Source organism: Aphelocoma coerulescens, chromosome 2, assembly GCF_041296385.1.
Source record: "Aphelocoma coerulescens isolate FSJ_1873_10779 chromosome 2, UR_Acoe_1.0, whole genome shotgun sequence".
Classification (NCBI taxonomy): Eukaryota; Metazoa; Chordata; class Aves; order Passeriformes; family Corvidae; genus Aphelocoma; species Aphelocoma coerulescens.
The window spans coordinates 15,189,844-15,210,381 of NC_091015.1; the positions used below are offsets into that span (position 1 = coordinate 15,189,844).

At 41.7% G+C, this 20,538-nt stretch overlaps 1 protein-coding gene and 1 long non-coding RNA gene across 15 annotated transcripts in view; one reads left to right on the forward strand and one right to left on the reverse strand.

Annotated features, from left to right (window-relative positions):
• SVIL (supervillin) overlaps positions 1-20,538 on the reverse strand; it is a 100,984-nt gene that overhangs the window by 64,423 nt on the left and 16,023 nt on the right. The gene's annotated exons all lie outside the window — the stretch shown is intronic.
• Positions 10,658-15,004, forward strand: LOC138105619 (uncharacterized). The gene is made up of 3 exons (XR_011148574.1): positions 10,658-10,750; positions 11,184-11,315; positions 14,582-15,004. It is a non-coding gene; the product is annotated as an uncharacterized lncRNA (long non-coding RNA).

Sequence of the window (20,538 nt, forward strand, 5' to 3'; positions counted from 1 at the left end):
GTCCAAGATGATGATAAAACCAAAGCCTTGCAAAAATGAGTACAGACAGCAGGCATATCAAAAGCATTAACACTTAATGCAACTGCCATGTTCTACTCCTAATATTTGTGGTGTAGCACTGCAGCCTGGGGTGACCATTTAAACTCAGTGTTTCCCAGATTATAAAATGGGCAGTGGACATGTTTTTGAAGCACTCTGCAAATGAGAAGTGTTGCAAACAGCAAGAGCCCTTTTGGCTGCAGTCTGGCAATACTATGAAAATTGCATATTCACTGCAGAAGCCAAGAGATGTCCAGCTGAGGATCTGTTGCAACAGTATTACACCATCCATGACAGAAATATTTCTGAAGATTGTCTACTGTTTGGAAGCTCCCTTTTCTGCATTGCCTTACAACATGCATTTCACAGAGGAACACATGTTTACACTGAGAGCAAAATTGTGTCAGATGCAGCCTTATGCTCAAAAAGTATGTATTACAAAGCCTCTAGGTCCCCAAAATTGTGTGAACCATAACAAGCAACCCCACCCTCTCCCAGATTAAAGTTTTTCATTTCTGCATCAACTGCATCACCAGAGGGTCTAAATGATGACCAGTGGCAAGGGGGACCAGTGCTGCAAGTGACCTCTTCCATTAGCTGAGGATGCAATCAAGAGACCTTAGAGCAGCCAGGGAGCAGGTCCTGGTCTGGGACTGCTGTGCAAAACACATGGAGCTACTGACAACTTACTCCCAATGAAAAATTGCCTTCCGTCTCCATCTGTATTAAATCTGCTACCCAAGACCCTAAATTAATAAACAGTTGGCCACTGATACAGCAATCATTTTCTTTTTCAAAGACAGACACAGACTTTAGAATAATTCAAATGCAGCTACACTCCTTTTACTCAACCTCAGAGCTCAGATTTAACTATTTCAAAGAAGATCTAACTGCAAAAAATTTTTTTTGTTGTTTATGCACAGAATTTTCAGTCTGGGTAGAATGTCTCTTGTTTTTGCAGAAAGGGTTTAATGAAGCTTATTATAGGTGACAATATGGGTTTTAAATTAGAGAATGTACATTTTGTCTATGCCTTTCAAAACTTTTTATCCTCTTCCATTTCCTTCTGCTACATCTACAGGTATAAAGATTGAAAAAAGGTTTTAAAAAAGTAACAGAAAGATGACTTGATAAAGAAGCTTAAAATGTGCAAAAAGGCATTTTTTAGGCATCTGCTACAAGTCAGTGCATATTTCAAGCAGCTTTGCTAATAGCATTCTTCAACTTTAATAGGCAACTTTTTCCTGGTTTTGTTAACATTAATTTTCTCTTTCCATTAAAGGGAGAATAAAGCACACAGATTACACAGAAACATCTTGTTAGACCAAAACAGAATATTATAAGAAAAACAGTGTGAATGGTATATAAATCATTATATTTTACATTGCAACATTAAAAAGAATACTCCGAGCCATACGGATCCTCTAAAAAGGCCAGATTTACATTACTTTGAGAGGACTATGCACTAACTTCCACAGCCCAGCTCAGTATCAGCTTAGCTAATCAGAGCCAGGCATATCTTAAATTTATAGCTGTTCTAACAGGATACAACCCATCCTAGAATTTTTGGCACTGGAACAGCTGTCCACCATGAAAACCACAAGCAGACCACAGAGAAATTTTGTCTACCCCAGCCAAAAGTGGGGAGGGAATATGAGAACAGAAGAAAGGAGCCTGCATGCTTCCCGGGGAGCAGGGAGGGAGAAGGGCTGCTGAGAGGGGCACATCAGCCGGTTTGGCTCCTGCTACCCCTGAAACACATTCAGTAACATTCATACATACCACATCTATAATGCCTCAAAATCATCTTAAAACTTTGCTGTGTTTCACAGGGGTGAGTTCCAATCTTCCCCTACACCCCAAACACAGAAAAACTTAGCAGACAATTAAATTCTATTACACTGTTTTGATATTTTATGTATTTCCTCCTGTTCAAATTAAACACCATGTGGGGGGATTAAAGTCCAATAAAACTTACTTACCACAATATGGAAGTCTTAAATACAAACACAGGAGGAAAAGTAAAACAACTCTGCATCAAAAGACAATAAACATGCCCACAGAAGAAACATCAGTTAAGCAGAGTCTTATTCAATGGTTAATTTAAAGATTAAAAAACCACCCTCTCAGTACTTGATAGATAGAAGGAAAATATTTACAACAGCATTTTGCTCTGGTTTTTACTGAAGAATTCTAAACACTCTCATAATCACATTAAAGCAGTTTTAAGTATTTTTATTTAAAATTAAGAGCATATTTACTGAAGTATAAATCAGACTTGTTCACAAGTTTAACCATTTGTTCAGTCAAGTTCCCTTCCCTCTTAGGTGCAAACTACTGGATAAAACCACTATTCATAATTTAATATATAGGAAATTTAAAATGAAGACTCTAAAAAGAAAAAGTAGATGCAACCTTCCAGTGTTACTTAGTGTATTTAAAGGCCCTAAGTCGGTGGCATGCTAAGCTAATTAAAAGATCCATCTAATCGGATCTTTCAAAAGTGTCCTTTAGGAAATAACAAAATAGCCTAGGTGACTAAATGCATACTGATTGCTAAAGTACCTAATGCAGCTGCAGGAGAGCCAGTCAAACAATATTTACACATGCACACATATATACGAGAGATTAAACACACACAAACTGCATTTTCTTTTATCTACTTGGAACTCTTACCTTGCTCCTCAGAGTATTTAACATTTCCCAAATAGCTGGAGATCCAAGGATTTCTGAACATGGTTGCACAAACAAAGGATTCGGCAAAGAGAAACTACAATAGCAGCTAATTCTCAACCAGCCACAGCCCTTAGGCCTGTCTTAGCAATATCGTGGAGAGATTTTTCATAGCACAGGACTGGAGCTGTCAGGCTATCGCGTCCCAGGGAGTACAGTAAATGCATAGCAATAGGCTGCAAGCCGGAGCAGCTCAAGCCAGTAATCAGATTACAAACAGAAATTAGGCACATGAATGCTAAAACAGATTGGGCAATGGTGATTGGGAGATTTATAATATTACCACTTCAAAGATCCAGCCAAATCACACATTATATTCCTGCAAAATGAATGCAAAACCCCTAAATCCTCATATTAAGAAACAAACCAAACAAAAATACCCCAACAACAGCAAAAAGAAAAAATGCTGAGAAGAGGAATAATTCCTTCATATCTCTAATCAGGATAAACTGCAGTGCTTACTTAAGAAAAACAGCACCCAGGCTGCCAAAAAATGGACTCTGATAATCATAGCATTATGCTTAAATGTTTTGCCTAACTATTAGTTGGAACATTTAAAACAGACAAGATTTATGGATAACATATGAGCAAAATTACTGGTGGGGGTAGGGATTTAAGAACAGACACCACAGCTCCAAATATTTTAATTTGAGACAGAAGGTGAAAAATTGCACGAAAGTACTGTCTAGCTACCTTTTTTTTTTTTTTTTTCCATTAAACGGATTTTATGGATTTTGGATTGAAGAGTTGGAACCCTTTAGTTAATTTTGAAAGTCTGGAAATATTTGTTTGCAATGGTGCAATAACCCTGGCTCAGTCATCCACACTGAACTACCTGATGGTCAAACACAGACACAAAGAAGCACTAAATATGTGACTGAAACAGGTCCATGCACTTAACCCCATCCAAACAAATAGGGAAGTCTATCAGCCTCCCTCCAACAGACTTCTTCCCTTCCAAAAGATTTCAGCTACTATCAGTATTAGAGGCTGAGAGAGTGGGGTGGTTCAGCCTGGAGAAGAGAAGGCTACAGGAAGACCTTAGAGCACTTTCCAGTACCTAAAGGGGGCTACAAGAGAGCAGGAAAGGCACTTTACAAGGACCTGTAGATAGAACAAGGGGTAATGGCTTTAGGCTGAGGAGGGGTAGGTGTACATATTAGGAAGAATTTCTTTACTGTGAGGGTGGCGAGGCCCTGGAACACGTTCTCCAGTGAAGCTGTGAATGCCCCATCCCTGGAAGTGTTGAAGGCCAGGCTGTATGGGGCTTTGAGCAACCTGGTCTGGTGAAAGGTGTCCTGGCAGGGGGGGTGGAATGAGATGATCCTTAAGGCCCCTTCCATTCCAAACCATTTTATGATTCTATGAGTAGAAAGCTAACCACAGGACTGGGGCTGTCAGGACCATGAAAAAGTAGACTAGAAACACAAGACTGAAGTTCTTGACTATTCTTGCCTGGTTTTGTGATACCTGGTACAACAGAACCCTGATCTATGCTAGGAACCTCAATGTACAGGCAAGATATGAGCAATGATGCTGTGAAAGAGACTGCATAACCACAAGTGAAAAATATACTCTATCAACAAGCTATTAATGGCTGTTGGCTCATCATGAAGTATTTAGCCTATCTAGGTCATCAAAACACTGTTTTTCATACTAACAAGTTATTGCAATGGATAGAAGAACATGCATTCCATCTGGTCTAATGCACCTGCTATTTGTTTTAATCTATTTATTTTAAAAAACATGAATAATGTTGCAGTCACTCTAACCAAAGCACCTTTTCTTAGCTGATCTTTCAACAGTCCAGAGCTCCCTGGAACAAGAGTCACCCAATACAGGGAACATGGCCTTGAAGCCTCTGACTCATCCAGTAACATTCTCTGTTCAGAAATATTTGATGGTACACACCACATTTTTTTCTTTGCCTGTAACCTTGCTACGTCTCATGTTTAATTCTAACCACTCCCAGCCCTACCAAGAGAGCACAAACCAACACTGCTGTGCACTCTTGGCCAGATGTGAAGGCCTCCATTTACTTGAGCTTAATATATACAAAAAATGTAATCTGTTGACAGTAGTCCAAATCTGCAATTAACCTGAAAATCTGGGGCTTTATGGCCTAGGCATAAGTGCAAGTGTGCTTAAAACACAAAAATGAGATGGGGCAGAACTAACAAAGCAGCTGCTAGTACAGCTAATGGGGAAATTCTGGACACCCTGTTCTGAAAAAAACCTATTTCTTTCTCAACCCTGCTTGTGTGAAGACTGTTTACCTGATCTTGTGAATAGAGGTGTTATTACCTGTAGTGTTTTTAAGCACCTGTAACTCATCTGGTACACAGTAAGGGAAGTTTCTCATAAAGAGCAGGTAAACACCACTCATTTGACACATTTTGTGTCTGCAATCTTTAGCAAGGTTGAAGAAGTTAGACTTGACACCTGAGCTGATGCAATAGCTCAAGTCTGCCAAGAAAGACAGTCCTACCCATTGCTCCTTCTGCTGCAGGACCTCTGCTATGTCCTGCTCCCCTACTGACCCTGCCTGATGACTAAACTGGCAGTAAATATTCTCTTTTGTTTTTGCTGGGTATGCTTTTCAGGAGGTACCAGAACAAAGAAAAAGGCACAGGAACTTATGATCAGGAAAGGGATCAAGCCTTCTGGCTAACAAAAGAGGTGAGCTCAGCTCAAATGTCACCCCTCTGTTGGGCGATGTCCCCTACAACAGAGAGGAGGGGTATGTTTGTATTTGTGGAGGGAGGGGTCAGGCTCCCCCCCTCCTCTGCAATACATCATCCCCGACATTTTGTCCTCAGCATCCTCCTGGTGAATGAGGTGCAGAAGGGAAAGCACATGGAGCTGCAGAAAGACAGGAAAGCACATGGAGCTGCAGAAAGACAGGAAAACTCTGGAGTGCCTTTCATAACTGTGTAATTTTTAAATGGGTTTTTGCTTATGCTGTTCAGATTCTACCTACAGTACACAATAAGAAGCCAGTCTCTCCAACTGGTCTGGCTACCACCTGGGAAGAAATATCTGTGATAGGCTTTGGTGCAAATAGGACTCCTTTTCCTCCTATATACAGCTGGCAGGTCAAGAATCCAGGGGCTACACCTCATGGGACCAAAGAGAGTTATTATAGAGGAAAGTAAAATATTCAATAAAAACAATATCTCTATCAAGTTCTTCACAAAAATACCTAGAGTTTGACTTAAAGATCTCTTCATGTTAGGTTGGAAGGTGATCACCAGCCATTGCTCTGTGCACAGTACCTATGATTTAACATCAATGTCACTGCTGTTAATACTGAAACTGTGCTGCTGTGCAGAATCTGAAACCCCAGAGGACATTCAGCATTGATTCAAGATAAGGGGTATGTGCCAACACTGCTTCCAATATTAAAACTCTTCAAGCTCTGAGATGCTGGAGCCTTAGGGTGCTACAGCAATGCTATGCACTTCACACAGCTTGTTGGGAATATTTAACTGTTGGTAACTGACCACTTCTGTCTCTCCTTTTCATCAAAAACGGATCACCTGTCACAAGAGAAGTCTCTGTGCTGGCCCTTAACCAACTTTGGAAGTGGAGAAAAAAATTAAGGGTGCAAAAACAGTAAGTCAGCAGAGTTAAGCAATGGTATAAAGAAAAGAAGTCTCGGATTTAGCATTTTGCTGCTTGTTTGAAAACAGCAGGTTTAAGAGCAAATCCTTCCCAGAGGAAAAGAAAATAATCTCCAAATACTTGATAAGGAAAGGAGGAAGAGCAGTTTGTCCTTCAAAAATGATCCAGTCTCCAGGACCTACAAGAACACTCAGCCAAACTACGTTATCAAGGCTGTGTTACAAATCGGTAGTAATGTTCTTGTCCCCCTCTGCCATCATTAATTCTTGAGCATTAGCAGCCTCCAACATAAGCAAACAAAGAGAGAACAACAGTTCAGCCATCAGAAAGGGGGGCAGCCCAGCGGGAAGCTAAGTTTGCAGTCATCTGCACTTAGAGCTCGAGGTTAAGCATGTATACATTTCAAATCTGAGACTGCTCATGAAAGACCAGCTGGCAGTTAAATGTTGTTCTGAAGCTTCCCACAGGAAGAGAAGGAAAATATCTTCCTTTTGTCTGGCAAAGCAAATAGCTCTAATCAAAGCTGGAGTTTAAACGACTTGCAAGACGGTTCCCAATCTACAGGGCTGCCAGCCCCAAAGCACTGAGGAGTTATGAACCAGGTCCCACCAAGATCAGGCTTTTTTTCCTCTTGAATTTTGATCACTTATGAATTTATATTTAGAAGCGTTTAGAAGTGATAAAGAGAAGTTGATACTTTGTTGTGACTTGCAGTTATCATAAAAGCAAAAATCAAAGAAGCCCATGACAACTGTTTGAAGAAAACCTAAAAATAAAATAAAATTTTAAAGAAATCAACGATGCAGAGGAAAGAAATCCCACAGTGACTGCATGAAACTTTTGCAAATGTGCTAGTTAGGTAAACAGGAATCTGAGTAGCACAGAAAACTGAGATGATCTGTATAAATGTAATGATGAAATCATATTTTCATCTATTCTTCATGGGTAGAGATCTAAAGGAGCTCACCAATTTTATTCAACCGCTCTTCTGGGAAAGGTGAACACCTTGGAATAGCTAGTCAAAATGAGCTATGCCAAGATCTGAGATGCTGTGGATGATTGCAGGAATGAAGGTCAGAGGACTGGGCTAAAGCAGACTACTCTTTTCCATCAGTCCATCTGACCTCCCCTTCCAGGCTGCAGGCTTCTCACCTATCCCATGCCACCCAGTCAGTTTTTGGCATGCAGGCATATCTTTCCAAAGGAAACTGGCAAGGCACTCCCTTTTCTAATTTCCCCTTCCTCCCACTCTCCAGCAATTTCTGCCAAGTTGTTCAAGAAGTAAGTCAGCCCCAAGCTGAAGGGCAGGTCAAAAATCTCCCAGATTACTTCAGTAGTACAATCACTTAACAGCTCGAGTCATGTCCCAGCAGCCCAGCCTGTAATCACAGTACGTATTCTGGGTTGGCAATGCCAGTCAGGGCTGTCTTCTCCAACCAGACCCCATGTATGTGGGCAAGTGGTAATTTCTCATTTCTTAAATGGAGGCCATTTGTATGAACTTTAAAAATAGGGTAGTTTCCTGACATAGTGTCATCACTCCAGCAGAAAGCAAACATAATCCTTTCCAAATAACCATCCTGGAAAAAAGATTTATGTTTGGCCAGTGATTGTGTTTTGGACAAGTCTTCAGTTAAACTTCAGCACTGTGTTGCTTGTGTAGTGTCCTTTAAAACAGGTCATATGCAAAAAGATGAAAAAAGCTGATTAATAAGATTTATAAAGGGGACTGAGGTTTATAGTACAAAATGTGTTGAAAGAATATGGATGGTCTTTTTGTACTGGCTATTTAGTCATGTGCTCTGGGAGAAGGGAGAACAACAGGTATTTTTGTACACACACTAAAATTCCCCTTCAAATCTCCAGATTACTATTTCAGATTTCACTCAACTCATTAATTTCAGTGATTTATTACTCCTAAAAGGAAATTTTGGTACCTTTCAGTTTTGCAACATATTTTCAGAATAAGGAACATGAATCTAATGTCCCCTGACATCCCTACCTCTCATATCACTGTTGGCAAAACTGCATGGCAAGACTGCAGCATAATTAAAAATGTCCAAGGTCTTCCTCTTTAGGATCAGTCTAGAGGAGCTCCTTCAAGGAATTCCAAAGGCCACATGCCCTTTCTACATGTGGCAATCAGATCTATCAGTGGGGCACATTATCTGAATTCAGTCACACCTATTTGTCTCTGGGCCTGAAGCAGTAACAGAAGACGTGAACACGGCCATTTCTGGACTGAGCAAATGGCTGGAAGGGAGCTCACCTCCCAGAAATACAGACAATCTAAATCATTAAACAGCTCAAGGACTTTGAGGAGACGTGGCGTTTTACCCAGCAAAACAACACTGGAGAGTGCTTCACACCACAGCTCTCTGTGAAGCAGCTGCAGCTCAGACTGTGAAGGCACAGGGTTAGTCACAGCTCTGTGGATATCCTTCACTGGAGTCATGAAGCATCAGCTTCTCCTTTGCTATTGCAGTGAATGAGAGCTTTGCTGCTGGGGTGACCATGGGCTTACACTGCTGCTGGGAGACTGTAAAACTCCTGTCCTTCAAACAAGCAGCCAGGGTTTCTAGGATGGGTTCCCCATCTTCTGACACTTCTATTGTCTGCAACCAGCACAAGGCCATCTTCTTGCCTGGAGCAGCAAGTGGTCCCATGCAGTTAGGTGACACAAAAAGCCCTGCCACACTATGGAGTTTTCTCCTGGCTGCTCTTGACCACCTCTGCACTGCTACCTCTGCATGCGTGTAAAAGCCCAATAAGGGAGCAGAGAGAGGCACACATACCCCAAGGAAGAATTTATAACAAAGTTCTTTGGCTCTTCGTGATAGTCATCTAAGGAAAATAGCAATTCTGTTTACCACTGTGATGTGATGTGATATTTCACAGGCCACATCCTATCCCTGCATTCTTACCTTGAAATACAACTTTTTGAAATATAATAACTTACAAGCCTCAGGCAGACAGCAACACTGCAGACAAGAAATCCACGATCCCAGATCCCATCCTGTTTATAGCATGTTGCAATGCTTCCTCAGAAAATTAAATATTTATTGAAAGAAATAAAGAAAAAATGTATGCTTTATTCAAGAGCTGACGGTCAAGGTAGGACAGCTTGACTACAAGTACTGTCACTGCACTATGAAAAAGGCACATGTACCAGGCTCAATTTGCGACCAGCATGGCTAAGCAAAAATTAACGAGGAAAGAAAATCTAACCCAGTGAAGCTGCAGTTCTGGAGTCTGTTCTCTAGAGAGCGGATTTAAATTCATGGCAGCTATGGCATTTTTCTCCTTATTGCTCTCATTCACTCCCTAGGCCCCTGCAAAAATCACCAACATTCTTGGTGAGCAGGGGGGTACCAGGGAGTTAATCACACATCAGATCTGAAGAGCCTTCCCAGAGCTGTCTGGGAAAGTTTACACAGCATCTGTTTGTCTAAATCTATGGAGATTATACTAAAGGGAAAACATAAGTACTTTTTTTAAGGCTTCTTCTATGCGAAAGTCAGTTTTAATGAGATGGGTATGAAGCAACCTAGCTTAGTCCTGGTCTGCACACAGACAGTGGATGCCAATATTCCCCTTCTTCTGGGAGCAAGATAATTGCTTCAGCCAGTAAAAATCAGTTTTCCAATAATGGGCATAAAACTGCATAATAAGAGAGGAGAAACAAGTTCCAAAGTCATAATTAATAAATAAATTAGTTCCTCTTAGTCCAGGTATTCCTCTGAAAGCCAGCAGCGCAAGGAATGCAAACATACTTCCCAGCAAAGGCCCCCACAAAGTGTTCCAGTGCATGGACTGACAGCGTGAACTGGAGTCCTAAGGTTATAACCGAGCACATTTAAAACACGCCAGGAAGAGAACCACAGCTACTAACATTTACACTAAAGGATTTCACTTTTTAAAGCCACCTCCAGCCTAATTCTTGATATTTGCCAGGCAGAGTGCAGCGTCTCTGACAGCCGGGCTCGGGCGGCAGCAGCTCGCTGTCAGCGCCGCAGGACTGGGTCGTATCTCCCGGGGTCTGCGCTGGATCCGTTCTGGGCTGCGCGTCTCATGCAGCATGTTCCGTCCCCAGACACGGCTCCGCAGCTTGCCTAATAAGGCCACCCGCGAGTTGACTGGCTGGCTTATAGGTCACCCCGTGTTTACCTTGCGAGCCGGCGGCAGCTGGAGCCCGCAGCCCTCCTCCGCTCCGGGCCACCGCTCTGCCGCCCCTGCGCTCGCAGAGCCACGGCGCATCAGCGCTGCTCGGGAGGCTAAGCCCGGCCACCGCTCACAGCTGAGGGGGACACGCTTCGGTTTCACCACAGGCAGCATGAAACTGCAGGGAGTTCAGGTACAGTTTCCACAACAGCACATTGCAGGACCATCAGAATGAAAAAATAATCAGGTTTCTCACTGCATGAATTGCTCGAAAGTAGGGCAGCGGCGCAGGTACGAACAACCACCTTCACAGCTCCAAGGCAGCAGACAGGTACTTGTCAAACGCCAGAACCAAGGGAACTAGATGAAAGCAGGGTAGAGATACTCATTTGAGCACTACTATTTAATTATTTATTACTCTTGATCAGTTATGGTGAGATTCACTGCAGTTCAGACAGATGGCTTCAAAAGTAATGACTTACCCTCCACAAAAATAGCTATCTGGCCAAATAAAAAAATTCTGCTGCTGCTGCTTCCCTTGTGAGTCAGTCTATTTTCTCCTTTATACATCTCCTAAAGCAACTTCAAGATGCTAGATTTGGATACTGTCCTATCCTCTTTCTCAGCACAGTCTGTGAGGAAAGCCACGAGACCTCTCTGCGGTTACAGCTGGCAGACAACAGCACAGGTCACCTCCTACCACAGCACTTGCCATGAGACCCCTGCGAGGGGCCACTCACAGAGGCTTTTTCCTTCAGGTCAGTACAGACAGTGCATTTCCATCCTTCATCAAAACCACCTTGTAAGGTTTGAATACCTACCTAATACTACCAGAAATAATGATGTATTTATCACATGATTCTCTTGAGCACATGGAGTAAAACTAAACTATGATTATCACCCCACTGAAGTAACCAAGCTACACAGTTATGTCCTGTTCCTGCTAAGAACCTGAGGTTCACACTATTATAATTAAAACAGATAAAATATATAGCCCATTCACTCTTAAAATAGTGCATTTTAGAAAAACAGCTGACAGTCTGTAAGCTTAGCCATTATAATTTTGGGCTGAAGCTGTGCCCAGGTGCACACATAGATCTTGGCTCAGAATTGCTGACTTTCTGCTCAAAGTCTATTCTCACCCAAAATACACTTCACTTATACAAAGAAATGGGGCACACACATTCAAAAGAGGGCCAGTCAGACATGATTACACAAAGGTAAGTCCTAAAATAAGCCAGCTCACTTTGTGTCCAATTTGCTTAGATCAGCAGCACAGCATGCTCTTATGAATATCAATAATGAATGCTGGAGGAAACGAAACAATATGCAAGAATGAGAAGAAGTGCTGTGCGTGCATTAGACCTGTTAAGAGTTTTAGGAAGAAGTCAAGATAGCCCTGAACTATGAAAGTCAGTCACATTTCACAGAGGCTTCATAGACTTCCAGGCTGGGATGAGAGAAAAGCGATTGGACTTGCACTGCTTGCTAAAGCAAGTGGGTTCACTCATTTGTTTCAAGTCTCTCTGAATACACACTGACAAATCCAAAGCACCAGGGCAACACTACTTCTCCTCTAGGTTAAAAGGAGAATCTCAATAAACTTAGGCACATCCAGAAGAGAACACTGACACCCTCACAAGTTATGGCTTATTTGACCTGTTATTATTTGTCCAGTTAATTTAGGACTGTTTGTGTAACTGCACGAGCAAAGGCTTTTGAATGCTTTTCTGCTTTCACAGTTTTAATTTTAAATGGGAGATAATGTTACAGCTGACTTTTCTCCATTTTAACACTGCCATGTTCCATCTTTGCTCATGGACATTATAAATTCCAAGACAGGCTTCAGGAAGGAAATTTGGAAATACAGCACTATCTCCTCCCCTGTGCTAAAGATGGGGGGAGGGAAAGCAGAATTAACATTTTTCAAAATCTGTATTCTGGATATTTTAAATGCAAAAGGATACCTAAGTGGTAGGGAAGTCACCCTCACGAAGAAGCCTGGCTTTTTCACTGCTCAGGACAAAACAGTTACTGTACTCAGTTAAACCTGACTGGTGCAGAGCTATAAAGTTCTCACTGAATTCTTCAAGAACAGGCTAGAAAAGCAATCTCAGCAAAATCTATGCATATCAAAGGTGATGCTGAAAGAACAGAATAATGGCTCACATAAGACTTCTGCTTAAATCAAGGCTGAAGAATATTTTCCACACTCAATCCCCCAAAGAGGCCACCTCCTCCAGTGACCTTATAAGAATCAGCTGCCACCCCAGCTCTCGGTCACACGAGAGGAAACACATGCACCATGTAATCACCAGTTATGTGCTGCAGGCACACATTCACTGAGAAGACAGATGGGGTTTCAGTGAGGTAACAGGGAGGTGTTCTTCCCCGGTATACAGATGGTCAGTTCAAGCTCAAAAGTAAAACATCATGACTTTGTCAAAATGAAATGAAGTGAGCACAGAAAACAGCCTACAAATGAAAGAACAGGGGCAGTTGCCTGGGGAGCCAAGAGGTTTGTTATAGTCCAGGTTCCCAGAGCCATTTCATGAGCATACAGGGAACAGCCTCCAAGGCTGGTGCAATATTGATGCCCATGTGATGGCTGGAAAGAAGGGCTCAGCCACACCACAGCTTTTACTGACACATGGGAGGAGTTCAGCTGCATTTGCCCCAAAGTTCATCTTCCCAAGACTACAACCACTGTTCCCAGACTCCTTTTAGTCTCCCAGCTCTCATCCTTGCCAATCCCTCACTTCTGATTTTATTTCTGCTGCTTTTTGCATACTTCCATCTCTGGATGTGTTTAAAAAAAGACTGGACATGGCACTTGGTGCCATAGTCTAGGTTGAGGTGTAGGACATAGGTTAGACTTGAAGATCTTAGAGGTCTCTTCCAACCTCGTTATTCTGTGATTCTGTGATTCCCCCTTCCTTCTGTACCCCATCCTATGGGTAATCCCACTGTATTTCTATTTTTCAGTGTTTCCAAATGTACTTCCACTTCTCCCCTGGCTTTTCTCCAGCTCCCACTGCAGATTCTCCCATTAGAGACCCAGTCTCCTCACTGGCTCTCTTAACCCACTTCATTTCATCCCCTGCATAAACCTGGCCACTTTTTTTGAGAAGGGTTTTGTTTTCCTTCTCCAGGAGATTTCAGTAAAGGTCCGTCCAACCTAACGCGCTTTGTTAGGAGAGACAGATCATATGAAACTAAAGGGGTGTATTAGTGAGAGCTGAACCAACTGCAGTGCACAAAGCTTAACTTCAGCAGCACACTACAGAGCAGGCCAACAACCAGAAGGTCATAGTGTAAACATGCTGATACTCTTGCAGGTAAATTCCGTCACCAGTCCACTTGTTTGTCCCATGAATAGCATCAAAGGAATGCTGCGCTGTTTGAAGAGAGGCACTAAGCATGTGTAATGGAAAGAGACATCCCTTAAAAGAGAGAAAAGACAGGCAGCTTGAACAAATTAAGAGCTGGAAAGAATGGACTCCGTCAAAGTCTTGATGGCCATTGGTTATTACAGTAATACACCAGCAGCCAGTTACAGAAAGGGGGTTGGACTAGATTCTTGCAAGGCAAAGAAAAAATACCTTGCCTTGCAAGGTATTTGTCTAAAAGTGAGGCAAAACCACTGCTGAGGAAGAGTGAATAATCATCAAAATCACAGACACACACACAGTACAATGCTTCCCAGCAGCGTGGGACACAGCCCTGTGCCAGGTGATGCTACAGAATTATCAGTCCCTAGGGCCCTGACATGTGTGAAGACAGCCTGATGCTCAGCTGATGTTCAGCGACCACAGCAGCACAGAGCTCAGGAGGGGCTGCAAAACCCAGCAGGGAAATGGGGTAAGTTCTGCAGTAAGACTGCTCTCTGCCACCCACACCGCACTGTCTCCAAACCCAGGACCTTGCAGTTCTCAGGAGAAATGGGATGTTGCAAGCTTTGGGGAATTTTGGGGTATGGGGACCCTAAGAAGCTTCACTGTTAAATGCCCCATCATCCTCACAGGCACCATAAAGGCTGGACCCAGAGTTTGTGATTCAAGCAATGAAAGGCAGCTGTTCGTGAGCTTCAGCACCTTGACAGAGCATGTACTGGGAAGACACATGAAATCCTTGCACCAAGTTTACTGTCAGCACAGGGTCCTGCCCACGGAGTCTACAGAAGGGTATTCTTATGGCATGAAGACAGTTCTTCTTCCTCCAGCAGGGAGCCTCTGGGAGCCATTTGGGAACTCCATTTCAGCCCACCAGCACTACTGGCATATTTACTACTAAGTTCTACATCTGCATTCCACACAAAGGATTTTGAAATCGAAGCAAGATGCTTGTTTTTCTCACTGGCTTTCTATACCTGGCCTGATTTTTAAGTGCTAATGGAAAAGATGAATAAAATACAGCAGTGGAAGAGTTAAATAATCCAGCAGCTTCTCTAAATGATTTAATGGCTTGTATTGCAGTTGAGCATACACATAGATTGCTTTGACTTAAAAAAATCAAGTTCATAAATAGTCGAGTAAAAAAACAACAACAAAAAAAGGCTCAGTGAAGGCTACATTTTAGGACATTCAGACTATCTTGTAAATATACTGTTTGCCAGTGGCTGTAAGTCAAACTGCAGCAGTATTTCAGACTGCCATGGAAAGTATGCCTGCATTAAAACCCAGCACAAGAAACTTTAAATTCCTGACAGCATGTGGCCGGGCATGAGATCACTGTGAAAAGCTGCAATATTTTCTTGAGCTCTTTTATTTTTTTTTTCCTGAGAAGTTTGAAACCATAATCAGCAGCTTATACCCAAAGTCTAGATGTAAAGTCAGCATAGACTGGAGTGAGTCCAGGAGTTGCATTAGTTCACAGTATGCAGGAAAAGAACAAAATCCTATCCAAGGAGATCTGGAGCACTAGAATGCTATTTAATGAAGGCTGAACAAAACTAGCTCTAGTGATGACATGATATAGGGATTTCACTTGGAAAGCGTAATTTCATTTTTATAGTCAAATTCTCACTTTCTTCCCTCAAGGGTATGTGTCCATATGTGTGAAAGTATCCCATTAAACAATTTGGCATATGTAAATTCTTCCTTTTTTGAGAGCTTTTTTTGGCTAAATATTATCATTATTTCTTGCAAGTAATTATGAGGAACAGTGTGAGAGCATCCAGTTTCTAGTATTTCAGGGGTCTGTGGGCATGTAAAACACACCTGCATAGAAACTGGATTTTACAGGAAAAAAAAAGTTGGTTGGTTGGGATGGGTATTTTTAGATTTTTTTTCATCTATTGACTATAAGAAAATTTTATGTCAGAATAAACACACAACTCACCTATCCAACATTTTGTCTTGCAATCAGGATGCAAAGAAAAGCAGAAGTCAGGCAAGCTGGTAAGCTTGAAAAATTACTTCCAAAAACAGAAAGGCAGGGAGGAGTAAAAGGAGTAAACTGAGGGATGCCAAGGTGAATCAGCTCCAGGAATGCCAGAAACCTACATTTAGTGTGGACCGCTCTCCTGTTTTGTTTCAAAAGTATTTCTCTGTGGAAGTCATACTGTTAGTTGTGTTTCTTTTTCAAATGGATGAAGCAAACCTCTGAGGGTGTTCCATGATCACTACTTTGTGGAAAATACCTTAACAGGAACACCCAATAGCAAAGATTGTTAAATACTGTAACAAATTTATCCCTCACTGCACAAAAACAAAACTAACATTTTATTTCTGTTTCCTTATCTACAGGGCTTAAATGCTTCACTGGCTCTTTTTTCCTCTTTAATATTCTCTATTGTGACAAAAATAAACAAGTGTGGGCTTCATAAAGAATTTTTCAGTTTTTAAATTTGGAGACTGTAACAGGCCTTTTGTTTCCTTTCAGTTACCCTTACGAAGAGATAGGGGTTGGAAAAGAAGATCTCAAACAGATTTGGGGTCCAATTGTATTAGAAGAATATATAGTTAACCCATTTCCATCTACTGAAATTTCTTCAATTAACTTTTTCCCCTTCCCATTTTTAATCCCATCAAGTGTTATGCCAGCTATTTCTCTCTCTTTCCAAGCACTGGTACTATTAATTAATCAGAATGGAGTCCTAGAAATACTCATTTCAACTTTATGGAGCATGCTGGCTACCTCTGCCATAAATAAAAGCTACTTACACAACGTGCAACCAATCTACAAAGCCCATATCTGTTACAACTGAGCCATCACACTCCATTAAGCTCCAGTAGATTAAAGTTTTTGGGTAACTTGTTCCACACCACATATCAGTCTAATACTGCTACTCCTTTTTGGTCAAGTATTAAAACAATATATTAGTTTTAGCTTCTGATATTACCTTCCCTGTGAACTTGCTACAGAGAGGCCATACTCAATACCACCAATCCCTCAAGACCAGTCTTAGGGTGATCTGGTGTCCATCTTAGGTTTTCAGGATATTTCCTGAGACTCATTAGACAGGTTACTAAAGTGGTAATACTGCTACAGTGGTAGTGGTGGAGGGCATTCACAACTAAGTACAGGTAAATTCTTGACAAATTTGAGAGCAAACCACAAAAACCTTAGTTCCGTGTGACCAAAGACTTATGTGACACAATCACCCCATGAAAGGGATATTTTAACATACTTTATGCCATACCCTACAACATCAAGGGTCACAGAAGATGCTGCAATCTCTCCCTCAGTATATCCCACTTGCTGTATGACTGCTCCCAATATCTGACAACATTTTTCAAATTGTTGGTTCAGCAGGTTGGAGGAAGCTGTCTTCTGTCAGAGAAAGACAAATGCTAGCACAGCTACACCCCTTCCTGGCAAGTAATTTATCTGAATTAAATGAAGTTTTTCTGACCTCCCCCACCTACCCAGGGCTTAGGTTAGATTCCAGGGTTACCTATCCAGCCCCTGCCACACTAACAGGACACAGCTGAGTAAACAGCTCTGCCCTCCTAACATACAGCAGTGGGACTCAGAAAAATGAACCGGCTGCTTCCTGGGACTCCTGACACCACTCCAACAGCATCAATTGTTTTAACCATTATAACTGATACTGAAAGTCAGTCTTGCATGATAAAGGCAGATACTGTAACTTTAAAATACACACAGAGGTTAATTTAGAGGGCATTTGTACAGAGAGCCCATCAAACATAACTAAGAAGTCAGATGAACAAGGGAAAAGATTGTGATTTCTACTCTAACATATTTAATCTGACATTGATTTAACTACAGTATTTACCAATTTAGGATACAGCACTACAGAAAAACACCGAAAAGCTTTTTCTAAAGACTACCAGATAGTTCTCCTCTGCTCTCCACAGTGTACAGTCCAATACATATTGACAGTGAGTGCATCATCAGTTCTGTACTGAAACCACATTGATAACACAACCTAACTCAAATCTTAGAAACAGCACATTGCCAACTCTGATAGCAGCACAAGTAAAGCATCTGTTATTGTACAAAGCCTTGAAACCTTTTTTTTTTTAAAACATTTCAACTCTGAATTTGGCTTCTGCATGAGGAAAAGAATAGATTTTTGAAAAGCCCACTAGCATTCAGGGCTTCATGTTAGAACAGATTTGATCAGATTTTAGAAGTAAATACTTTGTGCTTAAAAAATCCCAATAAACAATAGAGGTTTAGTGGTTTGGTTTTTTTCTTTCTGCCATCATCTTTACAAATATGAATTGGGTGTTAAGTAACTTTTTAAGGTAGCAGTGTAGGCTAAGGATGGCAACCAGTTGACAAAGAATGCCTGAAACTGAATTTGTCTGGTAAGTTCCTTTAGATAAAACCATTTGTCTACAAATGACTGATGTGGCAGTCATGATTCTCAAATATCCTACAAAACCAAAACCTTACAAAGAGAGGACAAAGAACTAAAATTTCCTATCCCCAAGACACTGAGAATGGTCATGAGCTCATCAGGTACAGGTTTTATAGCCTCCCCCTGTTTAACAGGTTGCAAAGTCCTTATCTCTTTCTACAGTGTAACAATCATCTTCTCACTCTCCCTGCTGCACTCAAGGAATATCATACCAGCAAGCTCATCTTTGGCAGTTCAATGCATGTCTGATTAAACAGAGAAGTTTTTCATAACTTCTGTTTAACCTTGAAATCTGCTGCTTCTATTTCAGACCTGATGAAGTGCTGGTGTGACTGCAAGCTTGGCTCATTTTTTCCCCCCATACCAGCTGGTCTAATAAATTACCTCTTCCTAACAACCTCATGTTAGCTTAGATCATACATAGCTAAACACTATTATGCCACTTCAAACTTGTATTAAACCATGATAAAGAGTACTGCTGGCTTAAGAAAGAATAAAAAACCAAAGTCACCCAAACTACAACCTTGCCTTACAGGTAGTAATAATTCACCTTCCCCACTCATCACACAGGTGAGGGCTTATATGCAAGGAAAGGCTCACTCTTAAATGGTTGCCAGGAACATGAATATTTTCTGTTTAACCTGCTCTAAATGTATAATAAAATATATAGACTGGACATTTTAATAAGTTTGGGGTGACTCAAGGCCTGATGGTTAGGCTCCCAAACTGCCTGCCAGAGACCATGAGTGTAAAACATGCAGTTTGTGTCATTTAAATTTTAAAGCAACTTTTTCACCTAATTTGAGAAAGAGAAGGGGATGGGGAAGGAGCAGTTTGTTGCAGATAAATCACCTCATTTCAATCCATGGGTAAAAGGTCCTTTCTTTAAGGCCCGGCAGTTGGAGGCTTAACTCCCGTTTCAGACATGCCTTTATTTGGAAACAATGCGAGAGCAGGCAGGCCAGGGCTTTTTCATAGATGCTGCCTGGCCACATGCAAGCTAACAACAACTTGGCAAAATGAGTGGCAGCTCTGCACAATCAATACAGCCATATGCTCCTTGACCAAAAAAAAACAAGCATGGAGTTTACGGTTTGACAAAGCAAACAAACAAAAACCCCCTCTGTAATTGCTTATTAATCATTAACGGAAAGAGGCGAGGACCAGAGCTCCATATAAATCCTGCCAAGCTTGAGGCTCACTCAGCTACACTCCTTGGGACACATATTGCCTGTAGCACAATGCTGTCTTCAGGACTGCCGTGTACCTGCTCTGCAGCACAAGAACCAGCTCCAGATCAGAGGGGAGAGTCTTGTGCAAGGCACAGCCAGCACTGGCCATGAATGGGAGGGGGACAGGAGCTCGCTGAAGTGCTGAGAAATGGCTCCATGTAAGATTCAAGCGGCACACCAACAATGTACCAAAACATAGGAATTCGGGGCAGCTCCCATGCTGGCGTTTGTGCTCAGCTGTTCCTGGCAATACCTGCAAGATGGCTCCTTGAGATCACATCCCCCTTCTTCCCATAGACAGGGAGAAGAGACTATTTTTACACAGCCGCTGACCACTTTGACAAAAATAAATGGAAGTAAAGCTTGAGGCCAGTCATCTTCCTGATACTCGTATCTCCCAGGGGCCTCGGGAACATTAGCAGCAGAGGAGACCAAGTGAGAAGAGCAGACCCTAAGAATTTGAAGCAATAACCTGACCTCAAGCAAAAGATCAGGATCTGCTTGCATTTTCTTTCTCCACCCTGCTTCTCTCACACCAAGAAACACTCTCAGCTAGAAAAGCTGACACGTCTTCATAAATTTTTCTTTTTTTTTTTTTTTGGTGAAAGAGACTCCATTAAGCTCCATTCAGGTTTTCTTCCCTACCTTCTTCCTCTCTAGTATTGCCAAGGTCAGATATAGGAACCACAGAAAAAGGCATGAAAGCAAAACAGAAAGAGGAGGTATCTATTTAAAGGTACTTTCATCCTCTTCAGAAAAAAACCTTTTTGTTCCAGAAGTTAAAGTTCACATTCTGCACAATCTTTACCTTGCTGTATTCTCTACACTCCTGAAGTGTTGGCTCAGTGCTGTTGAACGGAGGAAAAAATAACCACTTCACTGCTGATCCTAGCACTGGTGCTGGGTGGACCACCACCA